Genomic DNA, 14,540 nt, shown 5'->3' with positions numbered 1-14,540 from the left:
CACACACACACACACACACACACACACACACACACACACACACACACACACACACACTTAGCTCCTCTCTCTCTAGTGCGCAGCTCCTGTTTATTGTAGATGAGGTGTGGATGTTTATATTCTACGGAGCAAAACAAACCAGCCTGAAGTGTGAGGTGATTCTAAAATAATCCACCGAGGTCTTTTGCCAAATTGACACAGTGTCGTCCCGACTCGTGTTATTTGTTCATGTTGGCCATGAAAATGCACTTGCTCATTCACTTCCTTGGATAGATCGTTGTTGTTTTTTTGTTTCTCCATCAGCGGTAAATGTAGACACGTCGTGGATAATAACGTTAGTTCCCTTCAGGAAATGCATTCTGTCTTTGTGTTAGTGACGCCTGTGATGACAACATGACATGCACATGACTTGCACGGATCACGCTGAACTAATCAAGTGAGTTGCGTAATTGTCCGGGTATTGAAACAGAATGAAGAGTCAGAATCAGTTCTTCAGAAAGGCTGACATTGATTATATTTAATGCTTTGTGTCATCAAAGCACATCCAGCTGCAGAAGGTCGCCGAGGTTACGTTGTATCATGAAATCAAAACAAATGATTTTGTTTGGATACCTTTTCACACCGTCTAGCTTCCCCCCCCCCCCTCCAGTTGCTCGTGCATTAGCGTTTGTATAAATACATCATAGAAACACACACACAATGGCCGAGGAGGGATGGATGTCAGTGGTCAGAGCAGATAAGAATGACAAAGCTCTACACTAAGCCACGTCACCACCAGGCCTCTCACCTGCCTGTCTGTCACACAGACGCACTCAACCATCACCGAGTGATTGTTTGTGCCCGCGCATGTGTGTGTGTGTGTATGCGTGTGATTGATGCGCTTTGCCTTCCGTCGACTTTACTCCCGCCCCTCCCGCCCGCCTCACTCCCTCTTGTCCCACCTCAGTCTGGACTGTCAAGGAAACATGAGGCCTTGGGAGATAGCAGCGTGCTCTCCCGGCCGGCCCTCGGCCCGCTCTGTCTCTTTTTCTCCTCCTTGTGCCAGTCACCTACTGCTGTGGGAAAAGCAGAGGAGATGAGGCCTTAAAAAACAGATCATTGTCCGCCTCCTAGATTAAAGCCAGAGAATGTGAGCATTGTCCACTGAATGGCTAAACCTTCCTGCTGTCACTCAAACGCTGCTCTGAGCGCTACTTCATGTCTAAGAGGCTTATCTGCACTGAAAGGCCCCTAGCTGCTCTGGGGAGAGAGGACGTAATGAAGCGTGTTTTTTTTTTTTTTTTTTTCTCTGTAGGGAGAAACCTGCTGCTGGGGGGGGGGCTGGTGGTGGTGGTGGTGGGTGGTTAGAGGATTCAGGGGGTGGACGTGGCCAGTGGGACAGCTGCAGCACCAGGCCCCCCTATCCCACCCCTCGCCCCAACCGCTCCCACTCCTTCTAACTGCCTCTCTCGAAAGAATTGTCATTTATCTAGTCTCACATGAGAGGGAGCGCCGAATACGCAGCATACGGGCCTGAACCCATTGCAGGCGTGATGGGGGGACATGGGGACATTATGTGGGGACGTGCCCAGGGACCTGCCTGTTGTCCGCGCTCAGCCGTCTGTGGGGATGATCAGCAGGCCACTGATGTGGTCCTCTCTTTGTGCTCCGCTGTTTGAAAAGGGGAAAGTTTAAGTGCTGCTCGCATTCAGGGCTGAGGGCCAGCCAGGCTGGGAGGGTTAGCTAAGCCCTGAGGTGTGTGTGTGTGTGTGTGTGTGTGTGTGTGTGTGTGTGTGTGTGTGTGTGTGTGTGTGTGTGTGTGTGTGTGTGTGTGTGTGTGTGTGTGTGTGTGTGTGTGTGTGTGTGTGTGTGTGTGTGTGTGTGTGTGTGTGTGTGCTATTATCATAGCCCGTATAAGACAAACTGTAGGTTCAGCATCATGAGTATAAGTACATGATGTACATCCTGTGCTTTATCTGTAATCATGAAACCTGGAATCAAAGTGTGCGAAAGACAAAGACCACTCTATGAAAAAGTGTTTTTTGCATGAGTTCATGTATTATCAATAAGTGCAACAACATACAAAAGAGGATTCTACTTATTGAAATGCTCTTTTGTTGTTGTTCTTTACGGCCCATTCTTTAAAATGAGATTCTGCTCAGTGGACTCTTGCAAGTGAACCTTCCCCACTTGTTGAGTTATGGACAACATCTGCCGTGATCTCTGCCACTGCTGTGGCACGGCACGCGTGGGTTTCCCCCAGTGGGCCCACATATTAGTGTCTGGATGATTTACAGAAGCCATCAGACCCTGAGCCCTGCTGTCCTGTTCTGTTTGCCCTCTGCGGACACACCTGCATCCTCAGCAACCCCCTCTAACCCAGAAGCTCTGTCCACTTCCTGTCTGCAGTACTGCTACTTCTTGTAACCTACAGGAACACAGCTGGGCTTCTGGCATATGTGCTTGAACTAAGTGTGTCTGAATGAAGACAATTGCTGACATTGTGCACAGCATCATCTGTATTCATAGTATTACCGTCGTACTTGGTTCTTACTCTTCGGCTGTTTTGGTTTGTTCGGCCTGCAGAAGCGTGTTCCTTTGGTGTTGTCTGCTGATGTTTAAAACATGACAGATTCACTTTATGAGCACAGGGATGGTGTTAGCTCTCGTCTCCCTGTCAGACCACGAGCCTTGCATGCACTCTCCTAATGCGATCTCTGACCTGGGCACCTTGTGGAGTTAGTGCTGCCTGCGCCTATTCTGTGCTGTGTCGGGAGGTCGAGTGGGCTGGAGAGCTTCGGAGTAGACCAGAGGACTCGTCGGCTGGAGGGGGATGGAAGGGGGATGTTAAGTGGTGTGGCCCAGCTGTGACGGGCGGCCCAGTGGTCCATTTAGAGCTCCAACCCCACGCTGGGAGATGGTACATCCCGACAAGCTGGAGGGACCCAATGCTGGAACCAGCGTGCTCTTGGCTCTGTCAAAATGTCAAAATAAGAATGTCAAATTGTAGGAACATCACTTCTGCAGCATGTTCAAATGGAAGCGCCGGGTGTCCTGTGGCGCTCTATCATTTGCTCGTGGCTTCAAGAGCTTCAGGACAACTTCGTAGCAAGGGTTTACTTTTAAAGAGTGTTTTCATTTTGACTATAGCGCTGACTATGCTGCCAATATTCCCGAGTATTTCCGTGCAATCTGTTGCGTAACATTATTCAAATAATATCCTTTGCCTGGCAAAATGCTTTTGTCTATCTCAAGAGGATCCCTGAGAATGTGAATGTTAAATAGAAAATGATTCATGGGAATGATCGCTACATATCAGTGATTCACACAATACAATGTGTCCACGCACCCAAGAGTGATAGGTGCCACAGCGTGCCGGGGATGGAGAGTGGATTTGAAGCTTTTTTTTTCCAGTAAACATTTAAAAGAGAGGAGAAGTGAACAAAAGCGTTAAGAAGGAGCTGTTTTGTTGCCCCTTTTTTAACCTAAATAGGCGGTCTGTCCGACCGAGGCCCTGGCTTCAAAGTATTATCCCACACATGCAATTACCATTTCTATCGACTGGGGAGAAAGATTATGCTTTTTGGGTGTTCTTCTGCGTTCCTTCCAGTGGATTCACTTGGTGAATGTGACACGTTTTGTGTCTCCCACCCCCCTATTGAATTTAAAAGTTCTCTATTCTCCGAGTGAGCTGAGGAGAGTCCTACACACGGGCTGAAAAGACACTAAATCTTTCAAGGTTAGGACTTAACCTTCTCCCACTCTAATTCATCTTTAAACTTTAGTCTGAAACCAATCAATATCAGATGATTGGTAAACAATGTGCGGTGTCTGATAGGCAGGTACCAAGGGCCCTCAATGGGATTGCAAATGCTTTGTGCGTCCAGAGTCGCTTTTGCTCTAAAGCACTGTCACAAAAAGTGAAATTACCATTCGCTTGGAATGATGCCATTCATCTTTGTCACAGCGCCAAGCTCAGCACGCAAGCCGCTCCCCTCAAATTAATTCCTTGTTTTGCATCAGCTGAATTTGCCCAAATCCAGGAGGATGGCTCCGGCTCCACCTCGCCTGCATTCTTTAATGTGGCAATTCCACCTGATTTCACTATGCAAAAAAGGCCCGTTGGCTTTATTTACCGCCTAATTCACAAAGAAAAGGAAATAGATATGAAAATAAGTTGGGAAAATAAGATAAATCTGGTGGTGCAGTTTCCAGAGGCTCTGCATGTTACACCCAGCAGAGTGAGGGTAGCGGGGCTCCTGAGAGCCCATGTTATTTTCGATTTGTCATTTGATGTTGAAAGAGCTCCTGTACAAAGGTAATGTCTTCCCAGAGGCTGTAAGTCGTGTTATATAAAGGGAACGCATTGGAGAACGCATGTCTGAGGGATTCATTTGTTATTCTGCGTGAGATATTCGACTGTGTGTCGGGACAGTTACAGCGTAACTCAGAGAGGTTGTAAACAAATATAGTCATTTATTTTCCTTTTTAGCAACTTTTTGATGTGTAAATGCGTAACACGTGCAACGCTGCAGATCACTCTGTGAAAGAACAAAGACTAAATGTACCCCCCCCCCCCCTGTTTGATGAGAAAACATTCTTGGAAATTGTTTGGACATGTCCCTTCTTTTATATGTGAAAGACATAAGTTAAAACATTTCCACTAGAGGGCTGTGACTTGTTTCCTTTCCTCTCTCCTGTGCCTCTGGAGTCTCCTCTGCTGCAGGGTAACCCAGCCCTGCCATCATGAGCCATCCGGCATTTTAGCGGTCACATCTTTGTTGTTTTCTCTCTCCAGCTCATGTAGATGTTATCCCGGCGTTGTTTCATGGTGCGGAGCCCGCATTGACAGCAGTGATGAGATTTTAAAGAGCGGGTTGTCCTCTCCTCTCACTGTCCTCTCCCTGTTGTACTTAAATGCTAAAAATGGTTCCCGAGGCTAATTTATGGTTGCGGCGCCCGTGACCACTGATTTGTGATCCCCTATGTTTGTGTTTATGGACGGAGCCTTGTTTTCTTCGTCTTATCTGCCGGCAGATGGACAACATGGTTTGACAGGGGTTTATTTAGATGTTTGCTTTTTCCAGCACAAAGTATGATGGAGTGCAATTACCAGGAATGCAGAGTGAAGCCCTGGAGGTCAAAGGCCTTTTCCTCCCCGCTACGAGCAGGCGAGGGACTCGGCGCGCAACTCCCCGTTTAGATTCGACAGACATTTGTGGCTTTTCTTTGTTTAAGCCCGTTTTACATGTGCGCTTTAAGAACCTGAAGAAACTCTCGTTTGCACGAATGTGATCAGGGATGGTGATAGTGAAAGAGAAGAGAAGAAGAGGAGCTGCTGGAGATAAGTGGGTCAGGCCTGAGAGACTGTTCTTCACCTCAGACACCTGCACCTCTCCACAGATCCCTCATCAAGGACTCACTTTGTCCCTGGGCTGCACCATTGTCTGCTGAAGGGCCCTCCAGATTTCGCTCTGAATACGTCCCTGTGCTACTCAGCCCAGCTCTCCCCAAGAGACAGACAAAACAGCAGATTCCAAAGCGCCGGCCCCTTAGCATTCCCCTGCCTTTGGGAGATAAAGAGGGGAACTTCGGCTTGATTCACTCCTCCACTCTTCATCCCTCTCCACAGTTCCCCCCCCCCCCCCCCCACCCAAAAAAAAGAAAAAAGCAGGAGATGAGGAGGAGGAGGAAACGAAGAGACTTGCGTGGGGGTAGTGGAGGGGTGGTCTCAGGGTCACAGAGTGATTAGTGAGGAGCAGAGTGGCGCTCCTTTTCCCCTTTGGTCCTCCTCCTCTGTGGTCACTGAGAAATGACTTCCACTGGGCTTACTGGGGAGTGTGGGTGGAGAGGGAAGTGGAGGAATGATTCCCTTCTGTCTGTCTGTCTGGACTATATTTAACCTGCCTGACGAGATGGATGTTTCCAAGGGAATTCTCCCCTCAGCATAAATGAAGCCATTATACTCTCCTCTCTTGTCCTCGTCTATGCTTTTCATTAGAAACTTGAGGGTTTATGATGAAATGTCAGGAGGACATTCAGAATCAGGTTAAAATACAACCGGAGCACAAACGCAGACATGCTGGGGCGCCGCAGGCTCCGGCATGAATGTGTAGATTAATACCGACAACTTTGCTACTTATTTTTTACGAGACAAGTGTGTATCTGCACACTGAGACACACATGCACAGATGTCATTGGGCCACATAGCCTTCTTATACGGCACAACAAATGCATGCACTCTCTTAAAGCGCACACGGACGCATACACACAGTGCTGGTGTGGCCCGCCAGTGCAGGCCGTAAGAGTTGGAAGTGATTAGGGAGAAATATGCCTGTCTCCCTGTAATGTCAGTAATAGGCAGCAGCACATCAAAGTCCAGGCCTGTCAGAATGATCCGGATCAAACTGGCCCCCATCTGGAAGCCATAACTGACTTTTCACTCATTTAAACACTCTTAAAACACACTGAACAGACATGGAGCTCCCGTCTCTGCTCACCACTCACCACCACTCATATCGGCACCCTCTGCCCTCTGCATCTGTGTGTGTGTGTGTGTGTGTGTTTCTCCTGCTTATTGTCGGTCTCCGTATGTATTTTCACATACTAGTAAAGTCCATATGTTTCCCATTTGTGTATTAGGCTACAAATTTTTGATGATAAATGTTTTCAGTCACTTCTTTTCTTTCCGCACTTTATCTATACATTGCCTGATGTACAGCCAGAGCTTTTTAAAAGCAATATAAACATCTGGTCAACCATGAAATGAAAGATAATATTATTCAGTTCTGAAGGGCATAGAAGTTGGAATCAAGCACGGGTCTGTTTGTCTGCTTTAGCAAAGAGTCAAAGATAAGTATCGTGCCTGTGCGATAATGCTCCGGTGCATTCTGGGACAATGAGTGCTTCCCTCTCGCCCGCTCGCTCACACCGTGTCGACTGGACATATATTATCTTTCCAAACACAAGTCGGACACGAATCTAAGTGTGTTATAATTGGCTTTGAGCCGCCTTCCTAAAGCAAACAGCTGATGGTGTAGCTGGTGGTGCGGTTCTGATTGTCGACTGACGGGTCGGGTGCAGTCCGAATGCGTCTATCCACTCAACCAACAATCAGTCCAATACATGAATCCATTGTGTCTGTGTACGTGCACACACCTCCCGGCAAATATCTGCGTGTGACTTCAGGGTGTTTCACATTTAAGCAGCGCACACTCGCTACTGTAAAATATCTTAACGCCTGGCAGATAGCATCTTGAGTAAAAGTGCAAGTGATTTAATACTAACAATTAAAGTAGGCATGTCAGCGGGCAGCCCAGGCCCCTGCTGCGGCCGGACAGGGAGTGGGCCTTCTCTCATATCTCCAGCAGACAGGGAGACAGGGGGGCCTCCGGCTCCACAAACTGCTGACGCTGCTAACGCACGCTACTCTTCTTTCCTAACTTTCACAGAAACAGTCTTCCTTCTTTCCTTCTTTCCTTCTTTCTGCTTTGTAAAAACACATCGTCCATGCATCACATTCCTTTCGTTTTATATTATCCTTCCTCTTTGACGGGTACAAGAGATTGGCTCAGACGTACACAGTTGCTAGGCACCATTGGTAAACAAATATGTCTGTTGTTGACGCTGTTGAGACAAAAACCAGACTTGTGTTGGTTTCATGAACTGCGGGCCGGACCAAAATGGAGTGGAGTGGTTTGGAGAAAAGGAAGAAGGGGTGGCAAGCTGAAGAAAAAGTTATTCAGAGTCTGAGCTCAGCATATGGAGAAAAGCCCTAAAAACCATTCATTTTACAAGAACCAAGGATCTCACTCCTAACATGGCCAACTCCACTCTCATAAAATCTATAGACATCCATTATAAAACACCCAGGCCCTTATGAGTCGCCCGAACCCAGCAACCAGGCCGTCTGCGTCCAAATCCCCTCGGGAAGTGTTTGAAAAACAAAGCAAAGCTTCACTTCAACCTCATTAACTAGTTATAATAAACAAAACAATGTGTTTTTAATGGATGGCGAATCCCGTCTCCCCCTTCCCCTCCCAGCTCTGGTCCAGAGCGACCGGCCAGCGGTGGGTTTCCCATGACTGCAGCTTGCGGTGTCACGATGATGGATGGGCAAGGTTGGTGGGGGCTGCCTCTTGCCCTTCTCCTTTGGGACGTCCCGTGGACTGACAGGCACATTGTGGCACTCGACCCGCGCCGCTGACGTACCGCTCCGCCCGCTGGCACAGCCACAGAGAGACCCAGAAAATGCCCGCTCTTCCACTTTTACTTTGGGCATGTTTCACCTCACACGAAGACGCAGAGATGGAGGAATGTGCGGCTACGAGAGGCCGCTCGTAGACGTCGCAGTATTACTGGCATTCACTTCATTAAGGGTAATGTTGAATATTTAGTAGAACAAATGTCAGTGGTGTAGCTTTGGGTTGGCGTGCGGAGCCACCACCTGCACCTGAGGACCCCTCCCGATCCCTCAGTGGGGGAGACATTAGCTTCCTGATGAATAAACACCAACAGAAGCTCAGCGGCCCCAACACACACTTCTAATGACGTTACACAAGAGTGCCACACGTACACACATCTCCCTTCTCTTCCCCTCTCTTTGCCTGACTCAATCTCACACACTCCCCTCCGCACAGAGCTCCTCTGGAATACAATTCTCCCAGCTAGTGTAAAACAATCCAATAACAGCAAGCACCTCTCAAAATAAAACAAAAGCTCGGCTCATGCTGGCGTTGTAAAACAGCTCAGCCCATTACGCGCACGTATGTGTTACTGTATTGTAAATTTGCCCTTTGGGTAATAGCACATTCTTCCTTCATTTGGTGATTTTAGGATTATAATAATAGCAATGTTTGTGGTTAGTTCAGGTGTGTGTGTGTGTGTGTGCAAGAGCTTTTCAACCTTATTGGAACAGTGTGTTATGTGCTCGCACATTCTTCTGGTTCCAGTTGTTGCAGCAGAATGTGAGCTACATCCTCGTTGAGTGTTCGTATCTTTTCCCTGCGGTAGCCACGCTGAGTGCTTCATTAGGTCAAAGGTCATTTGAATAGAAGGATAAGATATAAGACTCAGACAGACGGAGTGTGAGGGTGCGAGTGACCATGACCCCTGCGACACTGTTGGACGTGTTTGTAAACAGGATGTCATTAACACTGGGAACTGGCCAGGCTCACAATGACTTTTGTCCCCTTCGGTGTGTGTGTGTGTGTGTGTGTGTGTGTGTGTGTGTGTGTGTGTGTGTGTGTGTGTGTGTGTGTGTGTGTGTGTGTGTGTGTGTGTGTGTGTGTGTGTGTGTGTGTGTGTGTGTGTGTGTGTGTGTGTGTGTGTGTCTAAAGAGGGGGTGGAGTGAGGGTGGGGGCCTGAGAAAGAAAGAAGAGAGAGAGAGAGGGAGATAGATGGTGAAGGGTGAGTTTGATAACATTTCAAATAAAACACTTTGCACACTTCCTCTGGTGCATCAGCACCCTCACAGTTCTCTCAGAACTGCTCTCGTACTTCTGTCCAAACAACATCCAGGTTAACTTTGTCACATCAGATAAGCCTGAGCTCATGTGATGACATTTATATCTCGGCGTGGCTGCTGTACTAATACAGCGGTGGATTGTGTGAAGCTGTACTAAGTGCACTCAACTGTCAGCTCTTATTGTGGTGTCAGTCCTTCCTTCTAATTAGTGTCCTCAGCAGGCAGGAAGTGGGCCTGGGCTGGACTAATCTGTCAGTGAGGCCAGACCATCCTCGCCCCAGCGACTGTTTCCTTAGATAAACCCAGAGCCCTTTATCTAAAAGAGTTTCGACACTCAGGGGGTCTGGGAAGCCCCGAGTGATTCTGTTATTACTTCTTGGATCTACGTTTCATACACATAATCAAAACCTGGAAGGAATTGTATGTACAGAGTATAATCTTTGTCTTTGAAGCAACGAGGGACTCGTGTGAGCTAGATGTGCAGAAAGTACCTCTTCAGGCCGTGCGTTCACATCATGGCGCTGATTGCTGTGGTGACAGGTGTTGATTGAGCATGAGAGGGAGGAAGCGTAATGAAGGACACTTCCTGGCAGACACTTTTATCAGCCAGGGATTGGAGGGGTCAGAGAAAGGGTGGACGAGGTTATCGCGATCTGGTAGTCGTGTACTGTATGCGGCTGGTGCACCGAGAGCCTTTAGGAGACCTGGCAGCAGCCCAGAGTTGCTGACCAAGGTAACTGTCTCATTCATATAAACATAGTGTGAGTTATAGCCACATGTTGGGACTATCAAGTACAGAAGTTTGTTTTTTTTCTTCTTAGTTTATATTGTGCTGCCGCGGTTCAATAGGTCATGAAATAGGTGGAAGGGCTTTCTCCGGTATGTCCAAATGGGACCTGAGGTTGTTTGTGTATTGTCTAAGGGCGCTGACACATCCTGCAGAGATATCTCATGCTTGTACAGATTGCCAGGCTTTCTTCCAGTGACTAATGTGCGAAGCAAACAGCCAATTCGAGAAGCAAGACGTATAGTTTAAAGACTTTTTTGGCTCGCCGTCACACCAGTCACAAAACAAAGTAACCGGCTCAGGCAGGAAAAGAGAAAGTGAGAGAAGAGGAAAGGGAGAGTGATGGGGGTGCTGTTCCCCCCCCCCCCTTCCATCCTTCTTTCCCTCCTTTCCTCCCTTCCTTCTCTCACCACCAGCGGGGTCCAATTCCTCCAGTTGAGCGCTCAGGGCCAGCAGCGGGCTGATTAGACCCACACCCCCAGCCGTGCTTCAGCGAGGACTCTGCAGCGGGACGACTTCAAATGCACCTCGCTCCTGCCACCCCAAATAAAACCTGACTGGTCCTAATGGACACGTTTTAATCTCCCTGGGTTATTTGAAGATTTCTCCAACCCGCTGCTGGCCACAGCAGAAACAAATTCCTCTCGCTTTGTTGATTAAACCGCTGCCTCTCCACCGGTGCTTATCGTCCAGCGACGAGCCGCTCTTTTTAATTAAAAGTGAGACACCACAAGTGTGCAATTAACAGCTGGTAATTATAGAGCTCTTCAGAAGTGCAACACTCCACCTTCATTTCAATTATATAATGGACAAGTGGCTTTTTGATCTCCAAATTAGTGAACTCTTGTAATATTTGTTTTGTGGCAGATTTGGAGGGTTAATAGTGGCCTATGGTGGCCTCCCTCTTCCATGATTGATGTAAGAGCAGAAAGAGGGATATTAAAAACTGGAACAGTCCATCAGGAAATGCAAATAACACCTTCATGTTAATGAGCAGGCAACGGGCCGGGCTGGCCAGCCGTGGCGTTTCATGTGGGAAAAACAAGCGCCCACTCTGCCGCAAACTGATTAGTACATTTGAATTTGAAAGTTTAATTAAGTGCTTCTAATACAGATCGTTTTGGAGAGTGACACATAACATTTAATTGTTTGATACTTAATTTAGCTGCCTTTTGATTGCAAAGCAAGCAACGGGTGAATTCGCAAACACAAGTGTGGAAGCGACGACCGCTATCCCAAAGGAGCGGAGGCTCTGCACTTCATTAAAAACCTCTAACTGATTAGCGATAACTGATGAAAATGTATTTAATGACCAATGCACTCTTTGAGTGTATAAAGCAGAACACTTGTTCAGTTTTAATTACAATTGATTTCCATCTATGTACATGGCTGCGGCTTTGTTAGTTTAGAGTTAGCATTATTTCACTCAACGCAGTCTATCAATATGAACAAAAAGTGGACCTAGATTGATTTTGGCTGCACAAGTGCATGCAGCAGGATCAAATGAGGCGATTATTAATTGGCTGCAACACTTTTAATGTCTTTGGGGGATGCTCTCCATCCTGGCTCTTTTGTTTTACCGGATTGTCGATGTATCAAGTGGTTCAAAAGAAGTTTAATCTTTGTGCTGTTGTGATTTGTAATTGCTTTATTTCCCTAGTCGATATAGGTCTTTTAAAATGTTTTCCTCTCACGGACAGTGATGGTGTATAAGAGCCTGCTTTACACTTTGCCGTGTGCATGTTGCCTCTTAAAGATTGTATGTTACATTTATGACATGTATGCATCGTGTTGCATTTCCACACGTAGCCTAACGATTCTCTACACAGATCTAATACAACGTAAGACACAGCTGATTAGCCATGACAAAGATAACATGCCTTAATGAATTAAATTAGCTCAGCCAATAGAGCCGTCAGAAATCAAGAAATGCAGTTTGAGAAATATAAGCGCCATATTTTGGTTACATTTAACCATCATACCAAAGATTAAAACCCACTTGTAGAAATAATGCCATATCAAATGCGTTGGACATGTTCATGTGCCGGCAATCTGTCATTCATTCCACATGCGACTCCAAACATGTACCAAACAGGAAAACCAAAGCGAGAGAAAAAGCATGAAGTCAACAGTCTCCAGTCACTCAAGTTCTTTGGAATCTTTCATTGGTGAATATTGGCAGCTCATTGTGAAATAAACACCAAGTATTTAAATTAAAACCAGGTCATTATGGATGGTTCTTAAACAAAATGTCAGTCATTAAGGGAGGCCATGTGGCTCTGCTTAGAGTCCCTGTTTGTTTGAATTAGGAAGAAGAAACAGGGCATTTCTGTGATCCTTCTCATCTGTCTGAATGACACATTGAGCCTCGTTATAGGACCGCATTTCCCATCAACCCCCCCCCCTCCTCCTAGGGCAGAGTAGGATCGGTGATCATGTATGTGTGTGTGTGTGTGTGTGTGTGTCTGATCGCCGTCTAATGTGAGTTGCTGTTACTGTCATGTTCCTCTCCTTCACTCATTGTCCTTCTGCATTCCCACCTCAATCTGACGGTCATTTGGCAGCTGTCACTCTCCATGTATGTCCCGCCTCCACCCTCCTCCACACATGTGCAAACACACGCTCACATTTCCTTACGGGCATAAAATGTAGGTAAGAATAAAACAGCGTGTATTGTAAATATGAATGTGAAGAACAACATATAAAGAAAATGAATGCATTAATTAACCAGTCTACATGCAATACGTTTACTATTTGTATTAAAAGTGATTACAAGTAAATCACAACTCAGTCTTTAATCCCCAGGTCTTAACATTCAAACGTTAAAACACAAGTTTGGCAGGTCAAGCTGAACCCCCCCTCTCGGTCTTGACAGCGACTCACACTGTTTACGTCCAGACTCCCATGCAGAGCTGTGTAGTGTTACACGCACAGACAACAATCCCCATACAATAGCACAATCCTACTGTATTGCCCTGTTAAATCACCTGCTAAATAGAGGGAAATTGACATCCATAACAAATAACATAAACAGCTTCAGTGCTCCGAGGGGGATTTTGTTGCTCGGGGCGCGGGGCCGAATGTTAGCCGTCCAGCAATCATTAAACAAACATCCTCTCCAGGACCTTTCCATGCCCGGGTCTATTCCACATGTCACACTGTGGTTTGGAAAGTCTCTGCAGCCACGGACATTATTGTAAGTAACAAGTTCTGTAACAAAGTTAAGGTGGAATTGGTCTGCTGCTGTGGTAGTGCTCGAGGCAAGCAGACCCTGAGAGTGGAAAAGCAACCCTCAGACAAAGTCTATTCATATCCAAAAATATTAAATGGAGGATGTCAGGTTGGTAGTAGGTGGTCAGCGTGTCACATTAAAAATACTCCTGCGTTCCAATACTTGGGTTTTCTTTCTTTCCCCAAACACAGATTCTGTTTCTGATTGAATTCAGATTTTTAAAGCAGCATGTGTACCTTCTGTGTTAAGTCTGTGTATGCGCATGCTTCCAAATGCTGCAAGAGGGGGTTTTCTGAATTCATGGTGCCCATTGTGCATTTTAAACAATGCCTGTATTGATAACCTCTGACATGCCACGATAGTGCCACCGCAGCAATATTAAGGGCTCCTTTTCAACAGCTTCAAGTGGCAGCGAGAGGTTAGAGAAAAGATTAATTAAATGAAGCTGAGCAGAGAAGTTGGGAGCCGAGGCTTTCTAAATGTCTAAAGGTTCCTCCACAAAGAGAAGCTTGTTAAAGGAGACGGGCTCTGCAGGTTTAGCAGCACCCTGAATATACACTCTACATATTTCAATGGACAGTTCACCCCAAAATCAAAAACTACATATTGTTCCTCTTATCCAAAGTGCTTTTTATCAATCTAAATGTTTCGGTGTGACATATCGGTCTGCTTTCTCTCCGATATGTTGGAACTAGAAGACACAGACGAGATGTTTGTGCTGCTCAAAGCGCCAAAATAAAACTCAACTGCAACGTGTCTTTGCAGAATTCATGACTCCTTACTCCAGCCGTTTAATGTGGGAATTATGTTTCACTGTATCCCTGCGTGTAGAGTCTGGTGCTTGTGACAGCGGGAGACATTAATGGCGTCCTTCTTGGCTGAGCCGTAACATTAGCTCGCTCAGGAGAGCCTCTTTTGTATCTATACTATTTTCTTTCTACCGTCCGCCTCCTCCTGAGCTCACCTGAGCACCATTAATGTTTACATCTCTTGCTGTCACAAGCACAAGCTTCTCGTCCATCAGTAGATGCAAGCTTTCTTCCGCGTGGTGATACGGTAGAAAGAAAATAGATAGA

At 46.6% G+C, this 14,540-nt stretch overlaps 1 protein-coding gene across 13 annotated transcripts in view; it reads left to right on the top strand.

The window, feature by feature from the left end:
* The window catches only part of mecom (MDS1 and EVI1 complex locus), a 131,990-nt gene that overhangs the window by 21,246 nt on the left and 96,204 nt on the right, over positions 1 to 14,540 (top strand). The window lies entirely within an intron of this gene.

This window comes from Cottoperca gobio, chromosome 13, assembly GCF_900634415.1.
Source record: "Cottoperca gobio chromosome 13, fCotGob3.1, whole genome shotgun sequence".
NCBI lineage: Eukaryota > Metazoa > Chordata > Actinopteri > Perciformes > Bovichtidae > Cottoperca > Cottoperca gobio.
This window is presented reverse-complemented; position numbering and strand designations above follow the sequence as displayed.